At 35.5% G+C, this 11,083-nt stretch overlaps 1 protein-coding gene across 1 annotated transcript in view; it reads left to right on the plus strand.

The window, feature by feature from the left end:
• LOC143630847 (FCS-Like Zinc finger 14-like) overlaps positions 1-8,576 on the plus strand; it is a 43,512-nt gene extending 34,936 nt beyond the window's left edge. The window contains exon 3 of the transcript XR_013153250.1: positions 8,560-8,576. The gene's annotated coding sequence lies outside the window, so the exon portion shown is untranslated. The remainder of the gene's footprint in view (positions 1-8,559) is intronic.
• The last annotated feature ends 2,507 nt before the right edge of the window (positions 8,577-11,083 follow it).

Here is an 11,083-nt window from a genome sequence, read left to right on the forward strand (position 1 = left end):
TCCTTAGGCCAAGGTGACATGGATATTCAAAAGGAGGGGGATCTTGTCAACAATAACGTTAAACAGTGTCTTCGAAAAGTTGCGGATGGTCACTTTACTGCTGCAGTAAAGGTGTTATGCTCATCTGGTGTTGCACCTTACAATTCTGATACCACAAAGGCTTTAGAAGCTAAACACCCGTACAAGAAGCCGCCAGCTATGCCGAACATGACTTATTCCGAGCCTCCTCTTGTGGCAGAGGTTGATAGTGTCCTTGGTTGCATTAAATCGTTTCCCAAAGGAACTTCTTGTGGGAGGGACGGTTTGAGAGCGCAACATATTTTGGATGCTCTTTGTGGAGAAGGGTCGGCTATTGCCACTGACCTCATATGTGCTATCACTGCAGTGGTTAATTTATGGTTAGGAGGGAGATGTCCGTCTACTTTGGCAGAGTTTGTCGCGTCTGCTCCTCTTACACCGCTTTTAAAACCCGACAACGGGATCCGACCTATTGCAGTGGGTACTATATGGAGGCGTTTGGTTTCTAAGGTGGCTCTGAAAGGGGTTGGCAAAGAAATGACCAAATACCTTAATGATTTCCAGTTTGGGGTTGGTGTGTCGGGTGGTGCGGAGGCCATATTACATAGCGCCAACAGGGTATTGAGTGAGCGCCACACTGATGGGTCTCTTGCAATGCTTACAGTTGATTTTTCTAATGCATTTAATATGGTGGATAGATCAGCTTTACTTCATGAGGTAAGGATCAGATGCCCTTCTATTTCCTTGTGGGTGGAATTTTTATATGGGCAGCCATCAAGACTATATCTTGGGGATGATAATATTTGGTCCACCACAGGGGTTCAACAAGGAGACCCATTGGGACCACTCCTTTTTTCCTTGGTTTTACACCCCCTTGTGCATTAGATTCGAGACAATTGCAAGCTTCTTCTTCATGCCTGGTATCTTGATGATGGGACAGTCATTGGAGATTCAATGGAGGTGGCTAAAGTGCTGGATATCATTAAGGTGACGGGTCCAACTTTGGGTCTTGAACTGAATATTAAGAAAACTGAGCTATTTTGGCCTTCTTGTGATGGTACGAAGTCTCGTGATGGTTTATTCCCTGCTGACATCGGGAGACCATTATTAGGGGTGAAGTTTCTTGGGGGAGCTGTTAGTAAAGACACCGGGTTTATTAAGGGTTTGGCAAAGAAGAGAGCTACTAATGCTGTTGATTTGATGCGTCATCTCCCAAAACTTGGTGACCCGCAGAGTGAGTTACTTTTGCTTCGATCATGTATGGGTATTGCTAAACTTTTCTTCGGTTTGAGAACATGCCAACCTGTACACATGATGGAGGCAGCGGTGTTTTTTGACAAGGGATTGCGTGAGGCGATCGAGGACATTGTAGTTTGTGGAGGTCCTTTCTTTGGAGACCTCCAATGGCGACTTGCTTCCTTACCCATTAAGAATGGGGGTTTGGGGTTGTATTCGGCAGTAGAGGCTTCCTCTTATGCGTTTGTGGCCTCGAGAGCCCAATCGTGGGTGCTTCAGGATCACATTTTGCGAGACAGTGGTATATGTGGGATGGATTCTGATTATTCTTGTGCTCTGGCTTGTCTTCGTGATATGATTCCAAGCTTCGATTTTAGTAGTTTCTCTAACAAAGAGACCGCCCCCTCTAAAGCCCAGCATGCATTGGCGAGCACTCTTTTTAGTAAAATTGTTCACGACATGGAGTCACACTTTAACATGACAAGCAGACAAAAAGCCATTTTTGAGTGTCTACAAGCACCACATGCTCAAGATTTTCTTCTTGCTATCCCTATAGATGGGTTAGGCCAGCATATGTCTCCAGTGGAGTATCGTAGTATCCTTAAGTATCGCCTTATGATTCCTCTATTTCCGGTTGATGAGATATGTCCTGTTTGTCGTAAAGCGTGTTTAGACTCATATGGGGAGCACGCGGTGCACTGTAAAGAGCTCCCGGGGTTCAAGTACCGACACGATCTGGTTAGGGATGTGCTCTTTGATATATTCAGGCGAGCTGGAATTTCTGTTAAGAAAGAAGCACCTGTGAATTTCCTGACTGACCCGTCGGAGGGAAGATCATCTCTTCGACCGGCTGACATTTTGGTGTTTGGATGGATAGGAGGGAAACACATGTGTGTGGATTTAACAGGGGTTTCTCCTTTGGTGGGCTTAGGGAGTAGTGGTTTCGCGGTCGGTCAAGCCGCATTAAAAGCTGCTTCAGGTAAGGTGGCAAAACATGAAAAGGCGTGTCTTGACAACCAACATGTATTTATTCCTTTTGCTTTTGACACTTTTGGTTTCCTCGCGCCTGAAGCTGTGGAGCTACTTACCCGTGTTCAGCGGGTCATGCATAGTAATGTTATGACTCCAAAATCAGCAAATATAGTTTTTAAAAGATTGAGTTTTGCGATTCAAAAAGGAGTAGCGGCGCAGCTTGTTGCCCGCTTGCCTTCTGTTTCGATGTAATCCAATAAACAATCATACAAGTTTTGAGGTTTTTATGTGATCGTTGATCTTATTTCAAAAAAAAAAAATTAAATATATATTAAAAAAAATACCTTATTCCACATCGATAAAGAAAGTGACGTGAAATAACAATAAAACATGCGTCACGTCCCATACTAAGAAAATAAAATGGTACAAATAAAATACATTTTTTTAACGGCAACATCAAATCATAACGTATACGAGAAAACTAGCAAACTGCTAGAAATAGAGTACACCACCTACATGACCGAAAAAAATCTTGAAACAAAACCTAAAATTACACATGTTCCAATCCAATACTCACGTTTTCCTACTTGATTAGAGATCCATAAGATCGACAAACTTAACAACTTCTATAATCCTCTCTACCTGTAAGGCTTATCATTGAAGATTTTGATGTCTCCAGACAAACGAAGGTGTAACTAGACACCATTCCATTGACCCTATCCCAAACCTTTTTTCACATAGATGATTAGTAGATTCGGGGACTCGCCCGCACCCAGGACACGCATGATTATCAAATAAAAAAACGTGGTAAGATAATTCTTCTTTTTTTAGTAGGCAACATGTTTAAGACGGAGCGCCTATAAAAGAAGTTTACTAATAGTGATGCCTAAGGTGGTGTTTGTTTTTTTACAAAAGATCTTCCTGACCTCTTTTGTCTGCACTGCGTAGATCACGCGCAGACATTGCCTTCTGCAGACTGTTTGTTTTTTCGAAAACGTTTCATTAAAAAACGTCTGCGTGCCCTCTTCTTGGTGCAGACTTGGACATTCCACTTCTCAGTTCTTCTAACCTCTTCTCAGCATATCCCATATATAAGTTTAATATTAATGTGTAATTTTCATATTTGTAATTTCAGATTTGATAATTTTTTTTAACTTACATCCAACCTTATTATTAGTTTAGGTATAATGATTAGTTTAATATTCACCATTCTTGTAATCAGTTATTATTAATTTTTGGTTGAAGAAAGTTTATAGAAAAGTTTAGGTATAATGAAAGTTTGTAGAAAGGATTAATATAGTGAATGTTGTTGTTGCTTGTTTGTTGTTGCATGTGTTCGATTATTGTTAATTTTTGGTTGAAGAAAGTTTGTAGAAAAGTTAGATATAATAAATCGGTTTATTTAAATTTTTGTTTATTATAACAGTCTGCAGACGTTAAAAAACAAACAGTCTTCTTCTTGCATACCGCAGATGTTTGGTCCACCTCTTCTTTCACAAATATCTGCAGATGTGGTCTGCAGACTGCAGACATTTTACCTCTTAAAAAACAAACAGCACCTAAATCTTCAATGTATTTGGAAGCTACTCCTATCCAAAGTGAATTGTTTAATACATAAATAAAATATGCTCTAGAAGTATGTTATTCAAAGGAGTGAAAAAACATTTTTTTTTCTTTTAGAGTAAGTATTTAGATTATGGGTATTCTAGTTTATAAAAGTTGACTTCAGTTTGAGTTTGTTGAAGTTCAAACTCGATTTGTTTAAATTAAGAAGCTTATTTCGACGTCTATGTTAAAAGCTCAAGCTCGACTAACGTATAATTTTACATATTATAAACTTAAGCTCAGCTTGTTTATTATTTTTTATTATATATATAATAATATAAGTAGTTTATTTTATTAATACCAAAAATTATATCAATCACGTTAGTAGCTTCCTTTAGTCTCGCAAACCAAGCAAAGCTCGTTACATAAACTCCATTAACTCGTGCTCGAGCTTGTTTTCAAATGTGCTTATGTATAAACTTTGCTTATATAAACGCGACTTGATTCAGGGTTTTAGTGAGTTAGTTTTGATTACCTCACAAGCAATTATATAAATAACATGTAAAACTCATGGCTCTATAGTGCATAAACTCTTAACTTTTTATTAATCATGACCGCTTTTAAAGAAGACGCGTCTTAAAAGATGGGGTCGACGACGGCTGTATCGTGCTACTAGGGGTGAAGGTTGTGGCTGAGGTTGCTAGAAATCGGCCTTCCACGTCATTTTATTTCCTTTAGTGAAAGTTGTCAAGTAAGTTTTTGGTGCATGGATGAACAATAAATAGATGAGATCGATGCCACCAAGAGCATGTCATAATGCACATAGGATACCCTACTTACAACATGAGTTGTCTTGATCCCCAATATAATGCATTATTTGGATGTGTATGCATCCATAATTGGTTTGTCTTCATCTACCTATATTCTAATAAAGTAAAATAAATGTGAACACTTGTTATATTTTGGTTAATTCTCATAATTTTTTCTTTCCAAAACTAATATATCCTAATATATGTAATAAATCAATAATTATTCACTTTCCTTTTACACAATATTTATATAATATCTACATATTTTTATAAATATAATTATTAACATATTATTTAATATATATTCAAAATACTTGGCGAATTCCAAAAATCAACAACAAATCATGTTTCTCAAATGAAAATTGTTTCGGGTTTTTTGTGGAACTTAAATTTGATTTTATGGGTCAAAAGTTGGTAAATAGATTGTTTGGTACAAGTTAACTATATTTTGGTCAAAATTTGTTAAGGTCAAAAATGAAAATTTTGAGTATTTTTAAAAGTTTGAGAATGCAAAATAGATTTATCGTCAAAGTTGTTATGGGTTCAAAGTGTTAACTTTAAAATGTCAAAAGTATGAAAGTTAAAATTTTAAACAGGATTCGGGTTTCAAATTTATTTTTAAGGGCACTTTTTGAAATAATCAAAAGGTTCGGAATTTGGCAAACTGACTATTTTCCCCTCAACTATTAAAATTTAAGAAAACATTGCGAACACTTTCGACATGCCACCCCCATGCCTATCAATGCTTAACTTTTATTAAATTTAAAGTATTTATGTCAACATTGGTTGTCTTCATATCCAATAAATTTAACAACTTTTGTTTAAGATGCTTTTCCTTTTATTATTATTTTTTATTTGTTAAAGATTTTATTAGTTAGTAATCATGATTAAAGATTAATAATACCAAATTTTGCATTTTGTTTTGCTTTAATAATCTTAAAAAAAGGTATAATGGTTTTTATTAATCCTAAGTCTAACTAACGTCTTTTGTTCACTACCGGTCCCAACTAACGAATTGATTGTTAACGGTTCCAACTTTTAACGTATTTGTTCATAATGGTCCACGACTAGCAGAATTCTTTAGCTTAAACCAACAGTGACCAATAATTAAGATTAATAAAAACCAATATACAAAAAAAAAATCACAATGGAACATACAAACACATGCACCATACAAACATAACTCATGAATATAAAACCCATAAAATGATGTATTTTTAAAATGCATATTGTATTCATGTGGTCATCTTGCATTAAATGCTTTTGTTTGTCTTGTGATCTATGCTAATATCCACAATGGTGATATGATATCCATTATCCCCTCTCTACCTTTTTTGTGTGTGTGTGGCTTTCTTTCTTTTCAATCAATCTTGTTTTTAAGGTTTGTGGCTCTAGAAGAATAGAATGTGATGCTCTTCATTTTCACCATTGGTTGCTTACAAAAGCTCACTTACATATGGTGTCATATCAATAAACTAGAATATGTTTAGAGAAGAACCCAATAACCATACTTCAGAAAGTAGGATCGGTAATCGTGTCATGTTAGTAGATTAATGTTTCTATTTAGAAGGTTGATGGTTAAACTGACGTACACGAATGCAACACGTGTATTTATTCATGTTAAATATATTAACTATATATGACCGACACGCTAAACACTATATAACATGAACATGACATGTGCAACTCATTTACGTGTCAAAATGTTTGACCGACTGTAATTAAGTTGTGAACGAGTTAGTGAGTTGCGATAAAAGTTACAGGTTGTAAACGAGTTTGCATGTTGCATTTAATCATTTACAGAACTAATACCTTAATTTAAACGGGTAGGTCTGGTAGGTGAATCGAAACATTTATTTACAACAAACATAACACAATCTGCTTATTAAAGCAGGTAAGACGCTAATCTGTTTAGACTCAACCCAAAACAAAATTATTTTTATAACAGGTTTGTGTTTAATATCACGTCACAACTGCCGGTTGCAACACACACTGAAATCAAATCAGGAAGACACGTTGTTCATGTATTATTTGTAGGGCTGGTCGAGCAGGATTTGATCATGGGTCAAAAGGATTAAAGTCAATATGGATTCTGAGCAAATGAGTTCACATTAAAACAGGTTATGCCATTATGGCCTAAATGGGTCGGGGACGAATAGGTGGTGAAGACAAACAATGGCCATGAGTGGTGGTAAGTGGTAACTCATTTGGACTATTTTAAGTTAACAAGATTATAATAGTTACCCATTTTAACCAACTAACTAATTTATGTAGACCCAGATTGACTGATTTGAGATAACCCAAGTTAACCCTTGATCCCATATATGATTTGTTTTTCCTCAAAAATCAACTCATTTTTTGAACAATGTTCAAATGAGTCATGATTGCCACCTATAATTATCTATGATAATTTTCGGGTAATTTTCATGATAATTTACATGACATTTACATGTATTACAAAAGTCACAACTCTCAAATAGTCAAATGTGTAAGGGTCAGATATATAATTATTTTAAACTTGACAAAATTGTAATTAGGATTAGGGGTTAGGCAAATAGCTATTAGTCAACAAATAAAAGAAGAAAGTATATCTTAATGGGCCATTGAAATATCCAAATGTCGGCCATCCAACCTCATTGAGTCATTTCTTTCACGTGTACTTATCAAGTGTAATAGGATATGCATAAATAGGTCGGAAGTCACAAGTTTGTATTTGACGGTTCGTGAATCATGGCCAGTTTTGAAAAGCTTAATGTTGATTAGGACCGGTCCAATACCTAACAAAAGACCCATACTTGGCAAATGCAACCCGTCATAACTGGTAGGGTGTAAACAAGTCAAGTATTTATCAATGTGGTCGAACTCAAACTTGGTTGTAACTTGTTCAAGTCAAACTTTTCGAGTTTGAGTATTGAAAAGGAGATTGACGCGTATGACGAATCAATATACGATTTGATTTTCCTATCAATATCTTATTTAATTATTTTTGAACTATGCTTTTTACGTGGGCATTGAAGGCATATATTTATCCACTAGCTCGATACAACATCACTGCACCAAACATATTGAGGCTGGCATTCACTTTTTAGGAAACATGGTGAATTGGTGATGGCCTAGCTTCATGTTCTTAATGTTCCATCTAGTTCTCAATATGTTTACATTTTTATCAAGGGTTTGTCATCATCCACAAATATTGATTTTCGTACCGGTTTGAATGTGTCTATGCACACATAAAAATGCAAGCCTTTATTGTAAAATATACGTGCATAGTGTGTTCATAAGATAGGACAACAGAGAGAAGAAGATAAATAAAGTCGAAGATAAAAAAGCATAAATGAGATAGCATCAATAGCAAAGCAGGATATAAAACAAGTCATAGGCTAGAACTCTTAAAACATTATAATCTAATGTCATGGGTATTATTTAATGAAAAATCCGAAAGATATTTTATAGTGTATTGTTGCTTAACTAGTTATAATGTAAAATAAATATAGTTAAAAACTATTTCATCAAATTAGTGTATATTATTTCTTATAAAGTATTTGACAAGTTGTGGTGATTTTGAAACATTCAATACTAGCTAGCTAGCATCCGTATACGTTGGTGTACAACATATTACTTGCATAAATATTTTAGAAAAAAAGTTTCAAGGAAATTCCTCATGAGAATCAAGACAACCGCATATTTGACTAGAAAAAGTCAAAGAAACATATAAAGTCAAAACAACCAGAAATCGAATTTATAAATACAGTGAACTTTGAACACATATTCAATTATTACAGTGACCCAAATGGGGTCTACTATGTTGACCTCTCATGTGACACAATGACCCGGTTTTTAATATTAGATAGGACCATCACCATTTTTGGAAAAAAAAGGAATGTTACAATATGCAAATTAAGGTTATTAGTCGTATCATATACATGGGCTGAATATGGCACAGGCATTTAACGTGAGAAATGTAAAATCATTAAGGTAGTGTTTGTTATGGAGGAATGAAATATAGAATGTAATAGCTCATTCCAAATAAATGAAAAAAAACTTGTTTGGTTACCATGCATGAATGGAATGAATCATTCCACATGAAATGAAACTCCTTCCACTTTTAGGATTTTCATTCTTTTAGGTATGGGTGTTCTTTTTCCATTCCTACAAGAAATGAAAAGTCAAAAAGTCAACCATCATTATTACTATTATAAAATTAAAATTATATTATAATTATTATTATTATTTTCCAATTATAGTTATTATATTATTATTCCGCATTATATAATTATCATTACTGTTTTGTATATTATAATATAACTATTATTTTATTAGAACTGTACATTATCAATATAAGTTTTTTTAAACTTGATGAGTTAACATTTCACAACGCGTATAAGGTTTAACGACCTCGTTGCAGCACGAGAGTCCTAAAAATAGTTATTATGATTATTCATTTATTATTAATATTATTTATTTTTATTTTTATTTATTTTTTTATTATTATTACTAATAAAATATTAATAATATTAAAGTGATTAATCCATTTCATTTTTACATGGTAACCAAACATGACATGAAATGGTAATGATCCATTTCATTCCTTTGTTCATTCCATTACCACATTCATTCCATTCCCTCATCTATTCCATTACCCCGTACCAAACATACCCTAAGGTAATTATGTTCCAGAACCTTCTTGGTTAGATCTCTTAGACCTTGTTGGGTTATGAAGGCCTTTGGGCCGGTTTTATTAGGAGGCCCAGTTTTGGTTCCTAATTATGTTTAACCCTAATATTGTTTATTATATATATCCCATCATGTAATTGTAATCTTTGTTCTGAGCTAATAAGAAAACCTAGTTGCAGCCCGTGGACGTAGGTCCCCTCGCGGGGACCGAACCACGTTAAATTCTTGTGTCGTTTATATTTTTCGTTTATGCGTGTTTATCGTTGTGCATGTGTGTGCTGTTTCGCTTCCGCGCGCCGCTTTGTTCCTAACAAGTGGCATCAGAGCTTTGGCTTGTTGGACACACGGTTCGTTGCACTGGTAACGATTTCGCAGAAGGTTTTGGTTCGAATCTGTTTTTTGGTGATTAGGGTTGGGTAGGTCCGTCACCGTGAATAACTCTTGGAGATCGCAGGGTTAATTTCTGGTTCGTGTTCATCAGTGATCGACAGTCAAGATTGGTGGCTGTCAGGCTGAGTTAGGGTTTTGATTTGGATCTGGTTAGTGATTCGGTTTCATGTTCCCTCGGTTAATCGCTGCTGAGATATCTTGATTTATTCTTTTGTTCAATCGATGGTCTGAGTTCAAATCGAAGTCATCGGCGAAGTAGATGGTCAGCGCGATCTGTGTGTGCCAGTATTTTATGGGGTCGGCTGATTATGCTGGCCAGAGATTGCGATGGGAGACCATGGCCGATGTTTCTGTTTCTTGTCTTGACCTGAATGATGTGTGGCTAGAAATTGATGAAAATATGAGAAAGACAAACAATGGTTTTTCTTTGTTTTTTTTTCTTGTTCACGTGAAGGAGATAATTCTCCTTGGGGCTGGTTACTTTCTCATTGGGTATTGAAAAGGGTGACTAAAGTTTTTTTTGTTTAAATCAATATTTGGTCAGTTTTGGTTTTCTACTTCTCTAACTTTTGAGCTGCCATTTTTGTTATTTGGAAGCAAGTTGTGATTAAGTTTTTTTTGCTAAAAACTTGGAATTCACTGAAATTTGCAGAAAGAGTTAGGATTTTGTGTTTCAAGTTCGGGGTTTGACTATTTATTATCAACCGTAAATTAGGGAACCGGGTTTTGTGAAGACCATTTAGGTTCGGGTTCAGATTTGTTTGCAAGAGATTAGTCTAAGGTAACTTTATATAGTTTATTTACAGTTAGTTGATTTATCGGTTATTGCAAGAGCAAATCGGTTTATTTGGCAGTCATCTGTTGAACAATCGTCAAGTTTAGGCCCGTGCCCTTGTTGTGTCTGTTCACTGTCTTCGATTTGTTCTCGTTGGTTATTGTTATAACTGAAGACGAGGTGGTTATGATCGGAATGTTGACGGTTATGGATTTTGGTTGATTGGTTTGTCATGTGAACTTGGATATAGTACTGGTGATGGATAAACTTGGAGAAAATGGAACCAGCGGGTGTGCTGGTGACGGCATAAGTGAAAAAAAAATGAGGTTAGTGGCAAGTCATGTAAACTATTGCTCGTTTGGATGATCTTTCGGTTAGGGTTTGAGTTAACTGATCGTGTGTACGGTCATAGAACCCTTGGTACCGCTTGATTTTATGAAAGTTCTACTGTTGTTATAGCTGTTTGCCTGTTAGCTGGTTCGAAACTGTGATTATTACTTCTTGTTCGTTTGGAATTGTGAAGTTATATCTTGTTTGGTGGTGATCAGTGGTACACCATTTGAGAGGTTCATAATCTCGTGTTGGGTAAAGTTATTTGCCGGGATAGTATGAGTGGGGTTCATCTCATGGAGTGTTGGTGTGGCATGGGTTGGGATAACAGAAA

This window comes from Bidens hawaiensis, unplaced genomic scaffold (genome assembly GCF_021521415.1).
Source record: "Bidens hawaiensis isolate Kalapana, Puna unplaced genomic scaffold, B.hawaiensis_p1.1 tig00005851_1, whole genome shotgun sequence".
Taxonomy (NCBI): Eukaryota; Viridiplantae; Streptophyta; class Magnoliopsida; order Asterales; family Asteraceae; genus Bidens; species Bidens hawaiensis.